Raw genomic sequence first — 14,068 nt, forward strand, 5'->3', positions numbered from 1 at the left:
CTCTGAGTGAAGCTGCTTGCAGGAGCTGCTGCAGGGGCTGTGGAATGGGGAAGGAGCTCTTTGTCGATTCCAGAGCGGATCTGGCTGTGAACAAATGAGGAAGTGCTTTAGTGTAAGCCTGGCTGAATGGATAATTAAACAGACAGCAAAATGGAATGCTGTTCCCCATCCCTCCCGGGAGCCAGCTGGGGGGGATAATACACTTTCCTGTTGTCAGAAGGCACAGGAGGAAAAACAACTGGGCCTGGCCGTTGGCTATTTAACAATATTGCTTTTGTAAACAAGTTGAAAAATCCAATAACTGTTAAACTTATGGCATGTCTTTAAAAGCCTGTGCCTGTATTCCCCATAAACGAATGAGCGTTTCGACTGAAGGTGTTCTGATTAAACAGTCCATGTCCCCAGGGGAACGAGGTCATCCTCTGGAAGAAGGATCTGCTCTCTTCCAGTGACCTCAGGACTGGAGGTAGGGGTGGTGAGCTTGGGGTGCAAGTGTGTTACAGCCAAAAACTCCCCTCCTCTTCCTGTGCTCGACCACTAGCGGTGAAGTGAAAGTGTTAGTTGCTTAGTTGTGTCTGACTCTTTGTAACCCCCATAGACTGTAGCCCACCAGGGTCCTCTGTGCATGGGATTCTCCAGGCAAGAATACTAGAGTGGGTAGTCATTCCCTTCTTCAGTGGATCTTCCCGATCCAGGGATCAAACTGGGGTCTCCTGCATTGCAGGCGGATTCTTTACCGTCTGAGTGACCAGAGAAGCTTGACTACTAGAGGTGCCTCTGAAAAACAATCCAGCACCAAGTCAAGGAAGCAAACGCTTAAGATGGAACCGCAGCAGTGAGTGCCCCACCCCCACCACAGGGGCCCCGTGAACCAGAGCTTCAGACCGGAAAGAGGAAGGCTATTCAGTTCACCCACAGAGAAAACGTTTGGTGTTGGAACTGACAGAAAAGTAGATAGTTCCAGGCCCAGAGGAGCTCACAGCTTTGATGGGGAATGGACAGACACACAAACACACTCTGAAAAGGACACAAAGAGGAGAGAGTCAAGGGATGAGTGAATGGAACAGGCAGTGTAGGGGGAAGGTGCTTGGGGGCTGGGGGTCTTTATGGAGGAATCGCAGAGACTCAGGGCTGGACAGGACTCCAAAAGCCGCTTGATCCACCAGCCGGCTCCCGCTCTCTACCTCCCTTCGCCATGTGTCTGGAGTTGGGCCACAGTTCACAGATGAGAGCACAGTCCTTGACAAGGCTCTCACTCCAGACACCAGCGGAAGTTCAAGGGTTCCCAGGGCCCCCCTTACTCCGACCAGCTGGCTACAAATTCAAGAGTTCCTATGACCACCCTCAGGTTGATAATTTGATAGGAAGACTCACATAGAAAGAGCTCAGAAAAGTGCTGTATTTATGATTACAGGTTTTTTTTTTTTTTTTTTTTTGTGGTAAGATACACATACCCAGGAGCTTCCCTGGTAAAGAATGATAAGAATGGTAAAGAATGATAAAGAATCTGCCTGCAATGTGGGAGACCTGGGTTCCATCCCTGGGTTGGATAGATCCCCTGGAGAAGGGCATGGCAACCCACTCCAGTATCCTTGCCTGGAGAATTCCATGGACAGAGGAGCCTGGTGAGCTATAGTCCATGGGGTCACAAAGAATTGAACACAACTGAGCGACTAACATACATACCCTAGAAGTTAGCATCATAACCAGATTTTTAAAATTAATTAATTATTATTTTTGGATGCGTCAGGTCTCAGTTGCAGCGTGCTGGGTCTTGCCGTTGTGATGCACAGGCTTTTCTCTAGTTGTCACGCGGTAGTTGGAGCACTGTGGCATGTGGGAGCTTAGTTCCTTGACCAGAGATCGAACAAAAGTCCCCTGCATGGGAAGGCATATTCTTAACTACTGTACCACCAGGGAAGTCCCTGTAACTGTTTTTAAATGTACAGTGTAGTAAAGTACATTTGCATTGTTATGCAGTCCATCTCTAGAATTCTTTTCATGTTGCAAGACTCAAACTCTGTACCTATTAAAAACTAACTCCTCATTCCTCCCTTTGACCCAGGCCCTGGTCAGCTCTGCCTCTATGCATTTGATTACCCTAGATACCTCATGGAATTGTTAAGTGGTTTTCTTTTCTTTCTTTCTTTTTTTTTTTTGATAATTTTAATTTTATTATAGCAGAAGTTTACAAATCTGAGCAAGCCAAAGGGAGAGACACACAGGTGAGGTCTGGGAGGGTTCCAGATGCAGAACTGCTGTGCTCCTCTGGGATACGTTACCCTGTGTGTGGAAGGGCCACAAACTCAGAGCGTACTGCCAAGCAGGGCAGTTCACTGAGCTTCGTGTCCAGAGTTTTTATCCAGGCTTCACTATTGGTCAAACCACTGGCTATGTGATTGAGCTCCATCTCCATGCCGCACCACTCCACTAGATCAGGCTGACATCACAGACGCAAAGCCTCAATCCTCCAATCACAGGCTTGGTTGTTCTGATCTAGTCAGCCCCAACCCTGAGCCATTTCATTGGCATAAATATGGGGAGAACAATCATGAATCATCTCATTAGCATAAACTAAGCAGGTGTGGTCTGAGGGCCCCTCTGTGAATAATGGAGACATCCCATCACTGGGGAGGAGAGACCCCGTCACTGGAAACTCCAAGGGGGTTAGGATTACCTCCCAGGGACAGGGGTCAGAGGGCAGCCAAATTCTTTGTGACACATCATCTCAACATTGCTGTTTTTATCCCATGGCTCCCAGAGGTTTTCCCAGAAGACCGCTGGCCAATGGGTTCAGTGTGAACAGCCTGGGGACCCAGTTCTGGGTCCAGTCTAGTCGTTTAGCTTCACGTGGCCTTGGGTGAATTACTTAATCTCTCTGCAACACGTCAGCTCTGTGAGGGCAGAGGTGTTTGTCTTGTTCACTGATGAATCCCCAGGCCTGCCTGCAACAGAGTCTGATGGGTACAAAGTTAGTGCTCAGTCAATGTCTGTTGAATGAACGAATGAATATACTTCAGTCACTTTACTTGAACCATGAGGACTGTTGCCAGAGTCCAATGTAGGAGGGTCTTTGGGGAGCTGTGAGGCCTCAGGCAAGGTTGAGGGGCAGTTACTCTTAGATTACCATAGCTATGGGGGGGCCAGAATAGCCCGTCCTAGGTAACAGGTGCAGTCTTATTAGAGGGGCTTTCTAGAAATCTCATTTTTGAGATTGACTGAAGGAAGTGCAAGGCAGGGAATAGGGTCCTGTAACCTTCACAGGGGACATGGGGGTGTTTTTTTAATAGCTCACCAGGCCCCTCTGCCTCAGCCCCTCTTCTGAAAAGGCCTTAGTTCCCTGGAAAATGCGTGGGAACGTCAACCTGCTTTTTCTCTTAAGGGACAAGAAGGATTAGGAAATCGTGTTATTTCCTGATATTTGCTAGGTTTTTGTGTGTGTGTGTGTGTGTGTGTGTGTGTGTGTGCCGTTACTTACCCCTTCAGGTCTCTGTTTGGCAGATAAGGATGCTGCAGTTCAGAGGTCAGGCCCCATAGGGATCTGTGGGAGGGTGTCCACGACTCTGGGTCCTGAACCTGGGGCTGGGCTGGGGTGAGGTGAGCAGAGCCCCTGTAGTGGCCTGAAGAGTGGCCCCCCAAAGATATGCCCACATCCAGGAACTGTCAATGGACCTGATTCGAGAAAAATGATCTTTGCAGATGTAATTAAGGATCATCCTGGAGTAAGCTGAGGTCATCCCGGACTACCCAGGTGGATCCTAAATACAAGCCAAGTGTCCTTGTAAGAGACACAGCAGAGACGGTGAGGTTGGGGGGAGGGGATGGAGAGGAGAAGGGCATGTGCGGACAGAGACAGGAGGGATGTGGCCGCAAGTCAAGGAACAGCTGGAGCCACTGGATGGAGGGAGAGTGAAGAAAGCTTCTCCCCTAGATTGCTCAGGGGGAGTGTGCCCTGGGAGACACCGTGGCTTTGGGCTTCTGGTCTCCAGAACTGTGGGAGAATCCATTTCTGTTGTGTTAAGCCAGCAGGTTTGTTTTAGCAGGCCTAGAAGACAAACACAGAGATTCTGAATGGTACCCTGCACTTCCCATGGCCTCCCCTCAGGACCAGGAGGGAAACTGAGGCTGGCACCCAGGCAGAGGGGCCAGGGAGAGGCTGAGGCAGATGTTCATGACAGCCCAGCCCATAGGCTTCTCCCACTTCTTGCTGGTGGGAGAAGGCCCAAGGCCTCTGGTGTCTACCCTCCTCTGTAAAGGGAAGAGACTCCCTCTTGAGTCATCTAAGCCACTCACCGTGAGCCTTGTCTCTTTTGCCTGTGATTGGTTAAGAGGTGGGCATGTGACCCGGTCCTGACCAATGAGATGTGAAAGGTTTCTTGACTTCTATAAAAGAGATGTATGGGACTAGCCAGGGCTTCCCTGGTGGGCTCAGCAGTAAAGAATCTGCCTGCCACTGCGGGAGGTGCAGGTTCCCTGCCTGATCCGGGAAGATCCCCTGGAGCAGGGAATGGCAACCCACTCCGGTATTCTCACCTGAGAAACCCCATGGACAGAGGACCCTGGAGGGCTACAGTCCATAGGGTTGCAAAGAGTTGGGCGTGACTTAGCGACCAAACAACAACAATGGGAGCGGACAGTCCCTCATTCTCTTATGAATCTGTCAGGAGTGGACGGGGGCCAAGTAGCCACCTTGTGACCACGATGACAGTGAGCTGGCTCGCTGAGGATGGCCTAGGGCAAAGGGAGAAAGGAAAGAACCTGACTCCTGATGCTGTTGTCTGGCAGTGATTAACTGGGCCTGGTCTTGCCCTTGGACTTCTTGGAGTGGTGCTAATAAATCTTGTTGAGCTTGTTTGAGTCAGAGATTTTTGCACTTGCAGCCAAAGTATCTCCACTCAGTACAAACAGTTTTCCAATGTTTTGTCAAATCTCATAGTGAAAACATTTTACATTGGACCCCAGTCATGTAGAAAACTGAAACAGTTCATAGGATACTATGTGAACACATTCAGCTATTCTTTTTTTTTTTTTGTCTGCTTATTTAATTGCTGGTCACAGTCTAATTCATTGATTTTGTGACCAACAGTCATGATACACAACTTGAAAACCGCTACTCTGAAAACACACAGAAATAGGTGCCAGAAAGAGAGAGACAGAGTTATAGTCAAACAACCCCAGGGAGGCCACATCACACAGACCTGGCCTCAGGCCCGAGATGTTGCAGATGTTATCAAGGTAGCTCGGGCATCAGGAAGGCGATGGAGAGGGAGAAGCAGGGAGAGAGATGGACGGGAAGAACCAAGCAGACAAGAGCCACTCACCCGCAGACGCCAGGGAAGGGCGGAGAAAGAGACAGGTGAAATCAAGTGGAAAACACAGAGGTCCAGGGACGGGGAGTTGGAGACAGAGAGACAGGAGATTGGCAACGTGTTGCTGGGGCAGAAACACACACAGGCTGGGAAAAGGAGATTCTGAGACTGAGACTAGAGATGCTTTGCTGCAAATGTTACTGAGAAGCTGGAGCCGGGCCTGTGTGAGGGCAGTGGTCCTGCAGGAGAGAGCCTGCTTTCGGGGATCGTCATTTATGGGCTCTTTGGCCTTGGCGGAGGTCACGTGGCCTCCCTCGGCCTCTGCTTCCTCCTCTGAGAAATGGGGCTAACATTCCCTTTCACACGAGCGTGGAGGTCACAGTGGGCACTGTCCTCTCGAACCCCTGCCCTTGACCAGACGGAGAGTCTGCAGCTGCCAGGTCCCCTAGACGGCTCCAGTGTCCCCCCACCCCCGCAGCCCCTCCCCGACTCCTCTGCCCAAAGAGGGAAACCCATTTCCCAGGGAACAGCTGTGTTCCCTCCACAAACAAATGTTCCCTTAAAACGCTGCTGAGGAAGAGCGGATGGTAATGAGCGCACATCTGGCCCATCGGCACACTTTCATTTTGGCAGCTCCAGAGCCCGCCAAGTGACTATTCCCTAATGTTCACCACGTCCTGGCACCTGCTATTCCCAATCAGGCTTGTACCACTGCACCTCAATTAGGAGCAGATGCGGGCTGAGTGAACGGAGAGGGAGAAACCCCTTCCCCAGCATCCCGCCGCTCTGCTCGAAAGCCCGGGGAGAGGCCTGGGAACCAGCAAGGGCACCGCCTCTGCCTTCGCTCTTCCCCCCCTCCCTCCCTCCTTTCCTTCCTCCTTCCCTTCCTTACTTCTTTAGCTCAACCAGCTACCTGTGCTGTGGCCTTTGGGGATGTAGATCCGAATGGCACATCCTTGCCCTCAATTTGCCCTCAAGCTCCTAGACAGACAAGCTCCTGCCTGTAATCGGGGTGCTGGGTTGTTGTTGACAAACTTGTTTTGCGCGGACCACATAGTCAATATTTGGCTTTGCAGGCCACACAGTCCATGGCACAACTCTTCTACTCTGCGGTCTATCACAAAAACAGCCATGGACAGTACATCAGTGAACGAGCATGCATACATGTGTGCTAAGTCGCTGCAGTCGTGTCCGACTCTTTGTGATCCCATGGACTGTAGCCCGCCAGGCTCCTCTATCCATGGGATTCTCCAGGCAAGAATACTGGAGTGGGTTGCCGTGCCCTCCTCCAGGGGATCTTCCCCACCCAGGGATCGAACCTGAGTCTCTTACATCTCCTGCATTGGCAGGCGGTTTCTTTACCACTAGTGCCGCCTGGGAAGCCCTGTGAATGAGCATAGCTATGTTCTAATAACATTTGATTTATACAAATGCTGGCAGGCTGGATTTAGTGCCTGGGTCATAATTTGCTGACCCCTGTTATACCCTAAAGTCAGGTAGTCACATCTTGAGATATCTGCCTTTATTGTCCCTTCCATCCATGCATTACATGAGGCTCACCTCCCTCCCCCCAGTTGCTGAGGGGCACAATCGATTGGACCAGGGTGACACCTGACCCAAGCTGGACCAATCAGAGTCTCTCTCTCAATTTAGCAATGAGGCTGACAGGGTCAGCTTGCCTCTGGAGCTGGTCTCACTGGAGCGGAAGTGTAGCATCTCATGTCTGTTCCCTGGACGGAAAAGCAGAAAAGGCTGGGCTCCGGGCATGTGGATGAAGCAGCTCACGTGGAGCAGGCTGCCTGGGTGCCGCTGCCCTTCCAGATGGACAGCATGCCTTCCTGAGCCCTGACCACACCCCTGCCCTCAGTTCCCAGCAGCCCCCCTGGATCCTTATCATGATGCCTGCCTTTCTGAGTTTGGCAGCTTAGATCGGTACCTGCTTCTCCTAACCAAGCAAAGCATCCTGAACCACTTTCTCCTTTTGAAAGCCACTCAGGCTCGTTTTGGACATTTGTGCCAGGCCTTGGTAGACACAGATAGGAATGGGTCATGTCCTTGCCCTCTAGCAGCGGATGGGTAGGCAGTCCATCCAGAGGACATTCCTGCTCCTCACCCTAGCACAGCCCACAGCGGACTGATCAGGGCCACCTCATCTGCCAGGGAGCGAGGGACAGGGGTGGGAGATGGAGGAATCTGAGAGCCTTGGTTGCAGAGGGGCCATTGTAGGCTTTGAAGAATGAGTTGCCTGTCATCGGGCAGAAAAATAAGAGGTGATGGCATGAAGGGAGAGCATCATTTTCCAAAGCATTTCTGTGGGACACCAACTCCAGGAGTTTTATTGTATCCGCTCTTCCGTTCCTCCTTACCCAGAGACCTACAATTCTTTCTGGGTGATAATTGGCCCTTAAAATTACTCAGCCTTCCAGGCTGTCTTGCAGCTAGGGTGCTCGTGTGACATGCTTCTGGCAGATGAGATGTAGCAGAAGTCTGCTGAGGGAGCTTCTGGGATATAAAGGTTCTGCTCCCCTCTTCTCTTTGCCTCTTCCTGCCTGGAACGTAACTGTGCTGTCTGAAAGGGCTGCAGTCATTTTGCCACCATGGAGGTGGAAGATACCTGTGGGGGATGGCAGAGCGGGAGGCTAGAAGGAGCCTGGGTCCCAGGGCCACGTCTGAACCACTACATCAGCTCTGGACTGCCCATCTCTGCTGGTTCCTGGCTGCTACTGAGGGGCCGTTTCTCTGCCTGCAGTTCTGTACATTCTTAACTAATGCATTGTTTTACGGTAAAAGGAGACGGTGGGCCAATTAAGTGTGAGCACACCAGTTTCCACTTTCAGAGATTAAAAACAATAGATTATTAAACCTCCAAGAAGTCTTAAAGGTGGTTGTCTAACTCAGTGCTTCCCAAAATATCTGTTCACCAACATCCCCTGTCCCCACCCTTTCTGTGACACCAATGAACGCCCCATGGAATACACTTCGGGAAACAAGCTATAGAGAAAATGATTTGGGCTTTGGAGTTGAGGAAGATCTGGGTTGAATGCTGTGTCTGAGCCAGAGATTCCTACTCCATAAGATGAGGGAGGGCCATATAGATTTAAGGTAGTCCAGGTAAGCGCCTGCAGTATTCTTGGTTCCTGCTCCGTCATCAGCAGTTCTCATTAACAGTGGATCATATTTCTGAAAGAAACTGGCATTAGAGACAGAAGATCCTGGCTTGTGGAATAGTTCTACCATTTTCTTTTGAGGTCCTGGGCAAGTGACTTCACTTCTCAGGGCCTCTGTGTTCTGAACTATTAAGTAGAGAATGTAATGTCCTCTTGGGGAAATGGAGGTGTGTGAAAAGGTCTGGTGCAGAGAAGCCTCACCCAGTGTCAGAGGCACGTCTGAGCTGAGCTCTGTCCACCAGGCCCCGTGGACCTCTGTCGTCACCCCGACTCCAGAAGGCTATATACACTGAGCACTTTGGGGCAGTAAGTCAGGCAGGGTGGCTTTGGCAGTTTCATTCTGCCGTGGGTCTGCCTCGCCTCCCAGCCCACCTCTCCATCTTCCTCCAGGGTCACCACTGGGCCCCCAGGGGGCTCTCTGGGGCAGACCTCCGCTCCAGGCCACTCGGACACCTTGTCGCCCAAGCCTGCAGGGCTCGCTGCAGCTCCCGGCCTTTGTCCAGCTGGGTTCCCTGGGTCGCAAGGTATGAGCCACAGATGTGGGGTGGAGTTTTGATGCTGTCTTGGGGAGCCTTGGGGAAATCACTGCCCCTCAGAACCTCGGTTTCCTCCTCTGAAAAAAGAGGGCTTTGCAATGTATGGGCTTGAAAATGAAGGGGAGGAGCTGTTAAGATTTGCTTCACCGGGCTGTAAGGAAGACCGGGAAGCAAACTGTGAGTGTGTGAAATTGATGGCTTGCGCGATACTGGTGAGCCACTCCCACTGTCCTTTGTCATCCTGCTTCTCTCTTGAGACCTTTCCTTGTCTTTAGGCGCCCTCTCCCCGCTCCAGAGCCCAGCACTTTGCTCTCTCTTGAACATTTACGGTGTGCTAACTGCTAACAGCTGCTTTCCCTTCACTCACAACCCCAAGGCCCCCAGACCCGCACCTCCACCCGCCCAGAGCATCTTCCCATGGCTCTGTGTCTTCACCCCTGGAGGGCCTGCACAGAGACCCGGCCGCACTCTTCCCACGGGAGGCCTTTCCATCCTCACTGTCTCCGCCAGGCCCCCAGCCCTGCGTGTGTTTTCTCTGTAATGCTCCCTGGTGCTCTATGGTGTGTGTACCACATGCTCAACACTGCTGGGGGCTGGGCTCTTCCTGTTGCCCCCGTTCTGCCCGCAGCTGGACAAGGCAGCCGCCCTCTCACTCATCACAGGTGGAAACCCAAGTCGGAGCCGGCAGGTTCCTGACCACCCAGCAGTGGGGGCTGGGCTCACCTTCGATCCTGACTCTTGCCCCAGCACTTTCTGCTCAGGGCTGCCCACTTGGGCCTTCTGATAAAGGTATGTTTCCCAGTTGGTTATTTTCAAGGGAAAAGTCTCATGTTTGGGGCAGGGAGGGATTGACAGGGGAGAGGGGTGATGGACTTTTTTTCTTCCCAGGAAGAGAATGAAGGAGGCCGAGGGAGCAGACCCAGCTCTGAGGAAGCAGACACCCAGTGAATCCTAAAAGGAATCAACCCTGATTATTCATTGGAAGGACTGACTGATGCTGTAGATGAAGCTTTGATACTTTGGCCACCTGGTACAAAGAGCCGACTCACTGGAAAAGTCCCTGATGCTGGGAAAGATTGAAGGCAGGAGGAGAAGGGGATGACAGAGGACAAGATGGTTGGATGTCATCACTGACTCAATGGAAATGAGTTTGAGCAGGCTCTGGGAGCTGGTGATAAACAGGAAGGCCTGGCGTGCTGCATTCCATGGGGTTGCAAAGAGTCTGACATGACTGCGCGACTGAACAACAATCAGGCCCCCGGAGCCTGTCCCCAGGCATGGCCAGCTCTCCCGAGACCTCCCCTGCTATGTCCTGCAGCCCCACCCAGGAAGGAAGGCTTTGTGACCTCCTGTGCAGCATGGAGGGCCCTTCAGGAACAGGCCGACAGCAGAGAAGACAGGGAACCGGTGGGAGAAGGACCTTTTCTGGAGCCCCACCCCAGCCTCTCTTCCCTCTGGATGTTAGAGCCAGAGGCCCAGCCACCATCACCACTCACCCTGGGCCATCTGCTTTGGCCCCAGACCCTGGGCAGGACGGGCCTGCAGGCTGCCCACGCATCCATGTCTCATGTGTGAGGGGTGGGCAGCGAGAGATGGTTCCCAAAGACCCACAGCTGCCAGACCAACTTCCCCACGTCAGCAACCCCTGAGGCGAGGCCCTCAAGTCACCGCTCGGGGTTGGGGTGTCAACCTGGCACCCCCGCTCCCCTCTAAAGCTCAGAACTGCCCTTCCCAGAAGATGCTTCCCTGCCGGATTTGAATAGTAAGATTTGCAAGATGGAAGTGAAGTCCAGAGTTGGGGGTTGTGCCAGACATGTGGAAGTCTGCCACTGGCCCCAGCGTGTCCTGGCTCCCCTCCTGTCCCACGTCCAGCCTGTCTTCCTGATCGCTGCAACCTCCAGCGGTCCCCAGGCCACCACCCGGCACCGTGGCGGGGCAGCAGCCTCCTCAGACCTCTCCCCGCGCTCTCTCCATGGCCCCACTTCACCAATCTCCCCACAGGCTTGAACCCAAGTGTTAAGGATGTACAGGGAGACTGAGGGGCAGAGCTGACCTGTGGCTCCTCCCAGAGAGACCGTGGGGTGTAGTGGCCAGAATACAAACAGGCTATCACAGCCCATCACTGACCCGCCTGTGGGAGCTCAGCCGAGTCCTCCATCCCTTGCCACTGTTGCCGCGTTGATGTTTCGGATGGTGGTGATTCTCTACAGGGTGTTTGTGAGGGTTTGAGAGCGTGTTCTAAAGCTCCTGGTTGTGGAAGGTGCCCCTTAAATGATCAGTGAGATTACCCCTCGTGTGAACATTCATATTACTTGTTTTTCTAAAACGTATGCCCTTTTCACCTGAATGTACATTCGAATGTACATTTTAAAAATCTACATCCTGAATGTACATTTAAAAAAATAAAGAAAAATGAAGCTTTAACTTCAAATATCTGCTGTACCCCACCCCCCAGCTCCTAGGGCCTGGCCCCTATCAGAGGAGCCCATTTGGTGTCTGTGGCTGCTCTGAGGCCTCCTCTACACTTGGGGTCCAGAAACCTCTCAGTTCTTTGTTTTCCTAAATGAAGCTCAACCTGAATCTACATGCCTCCTAAACCTGTTTATAAAGGCCAATTTTGTGTATTTCTGTAGCGCCCTATTTTCCACCCCTTTCGTAGATGCTATAGGACGTCTGATCATATGGTGTGTGGGGAAGGAGAGTAGGGTCTGGCCTGTCGTCTGGGCTCTGGCTGTTGACTTTGTCTCTGCCCCCTGCTCTGCAGATGACTCTGCGGTCTTTCTTCTCTGTCCCCTGCTGCATGGGGCTGGCGGCACTCACAGCTGCTGAAGACCCTGTCCAGCCCCCTTACTCCCACCACCAGCCCATCAAGGCCCTGCCCACATGCGGAGCAGGCACAGGACACCACCTTTTACAAATCCCTCCTCTCCTTTCCCAGTGGAAGAGGCACCCACCTCTTCCATGGAGAGGCACCCCCCATTCTCTATGTACTGGGTTCAGTTCAATTCAGTCGCTCAGTCATGTCTGACTCTGCGACCCCATGGACTGCAGCACGCCAGGCCTCCCTGTCCATCACCAACTCCCGGAGTTTACACAAACTCATGTCCATTGAGTCAGTGATGCTGTCCAACCATCTCATCCTCTGCCGCCCCCTTCTCCTCCTGCCCTCAATCTTTCCCAGCATCAGGGTCTTTTCCAATGAGTCAGCTCTTCGCATCAGGTGGCCAAAGTATTGGAGCTTCCTCTTCAGCATCAGTCCTTCCAATGAATATTCAGGACTGATTTCCTTTAGGATGGACTGGTTTGGTTTCCTTGCAGTCCAAGGGACCTTTTTTTTTTTTTTTCTGTTTCAGAAAATTATAGAATTTTATTTTTTTTTATTTTTTAATATAAATTTATTTATTTTAATTGGAGGCTAATTACTTTACAATATTGTATTGGTTTTGCCATACATCAACATGAATCCACCACAGGTGTACACGTGCTCCCCATCCTGAACCCCCCTCCTCATCCCATCCCTCTGGGTCATCCCAGTGCACCAGCCCCAAGCATCCTGTATCATGCATCGAACCTGGACTGGCCATCTGTTTCACATATGATATTATACACGTTTCAATGCCATTCTCCCATATCATCCCACCCTCACCCTCTCCCACAGAGTCCAAAAGACTGTTCTAAACATCTGTGTCTCTTTTGCTGTCTTGCATACAGAGTTATCGTTACCATCTTTTTAAATTCCATATATATTCATTAGTATACTGTATTGGCAGAGAAGGCAATGGCACCCCACTCCAGTACTCTTGCCTGGAAAATCCCATGGATGGAGGAGCCTGGTAGGCTGCAGTCCATAGGGTCGCTAAGAGTCAGACATGACTGAGTGACTTCCCTTTCAATTTTTACTTTCATGCATTGGAGAAGGAAATGGCAACCCACTCCATGTTCTTGCCTGGAGAATCCCAGGGACGGGGGAGCATGGTGGGCTGCCGTCTATGGGGTCGCACAGAGTCGGACACAACTGAAGCGACTTAGCAGCAGCAGCAGCATTCTGTATTGGTGTTTTTCTTTCTGGCTTACTTCATTCTGTATAATAGGCTCCAGTTTCATCCACCTCATTAGAACTGATTCAAATGTATTCTTTTTAATGGCTGAGTAATACTCCATTGTGTAAATGTAACACAGCTTTCTTATCCATTCGTCTGCTGATGGACATCTAGGTTGCTTCCATGTCCTGGCTATTATAAACAGTGCTGCAATGAACATTGGGGTACACGTGTCTCTTTCAATTCTGGTTTCCTCGGTGTGTATGCCCAGCAGTGGGATTGCTGGGTCGTATGGCAGTTCTATGTCCAGTTTTTTAAGGAATCTCCACACTGTTCTCCATAGTGGCTGTACTAGTTTGCATTCCCACCAACAGTGTAAGAGGGTTCCCTTTTCTCCACACCCTCTCCAGCATTTATTGCTTGTAGACTTTTGGATAGCAGCCATTCTGACCAGCGTGAGATGGTACCTCATTGTGGTTTTGATCTGCGTTTCTCTGATCAAGGGACTCTCAAGAGTCTTCTCCAACATCACCGTTCAAAAGCATCAATTCTTCAATGCTCAGCTTTCTTTATGGTCCAATTCACATTCATACATGACTACTGTAAAAACCATAGCTTTGACCAGATGGACCTTTGTTGGCAAAATAATGTCTCTGTTTTTTTAATATGCTGTCTAGGTTGGTCATAGCTTTTCTTCCAAGGAGCAAGCATCTTTTAATTTCATGGCTGCAGTCACCATCTGCAGTGATTTTGGAGCTCCAAAAATAAAGTCTCTCACTGTCTCCATTGTTTCCCCATCTCTTTGCTGTGAAGTGATGGGACCAGAAGTGATGGGACAGAGTGCCTGAAGAACTATAGATTGAGGTTTGTGACATTATACACTAGGCAGTGACCAAGACCGTCCCCAAGAAAAAGAAATGCAAAAAGGCAAAACGGTTGTCTGAGGAGGCCTTACAAATGTACTGGGTTACTGCCTCTCTGATCCTCAAGGCAGTGTAGCCCCAAGGCTCTCTCCC

The 14,068-nt window shown here is 51.2% G+C and overlaps 1 long non-coding RNA gene across 6 annotated transcripts in view; it reads left to right on the forward strand.

Moving 5' to 3' along the window:
* Positions 1-13,834, forward strand: part of LOC107132820 (uncharacterized) — a 107,547-nt gene extending 93,713 nt beyond the window's left edge. For 5 of the 6 annotated variants that reach the window (XR_001501112.3, XR_001501110.3, XR_001501114.3 and 2 more), the window contains 3 exons: positions 8,867-9,000; positions 9,641-9,801; positions 9,901-13,834. This is a non-coding gene — a long non-coding RNA (uncharacterized lncRNA). The remainder of the gene's footprint in view (positions 1-8,866; positions 9,001-9,640; positions 9,802-9,900) is intronic. The other variant, XR_001501111.3, reaches the window with a different exon arrangement.
* Positions 13,835-14,068: the final 234 nt, after the last annotated feature.

The sequence above is a fragment of the Bos taurus genome, chromosome 10 (assembly GCF_002263795.3).
Source record: "Bos taurus isolate L1 Dominette 01449 registration number 42190680 breed Hereford chromosome 10, ARS-UCD2.0, whole genome shotgun sequence".
Taxonomy (NCBI): domain Eukaryota; kingdom Metazoa; phylum Chordata; class Mammalia; order Artiodactyla; family Bovidae; genus Bos; species Bos taurus.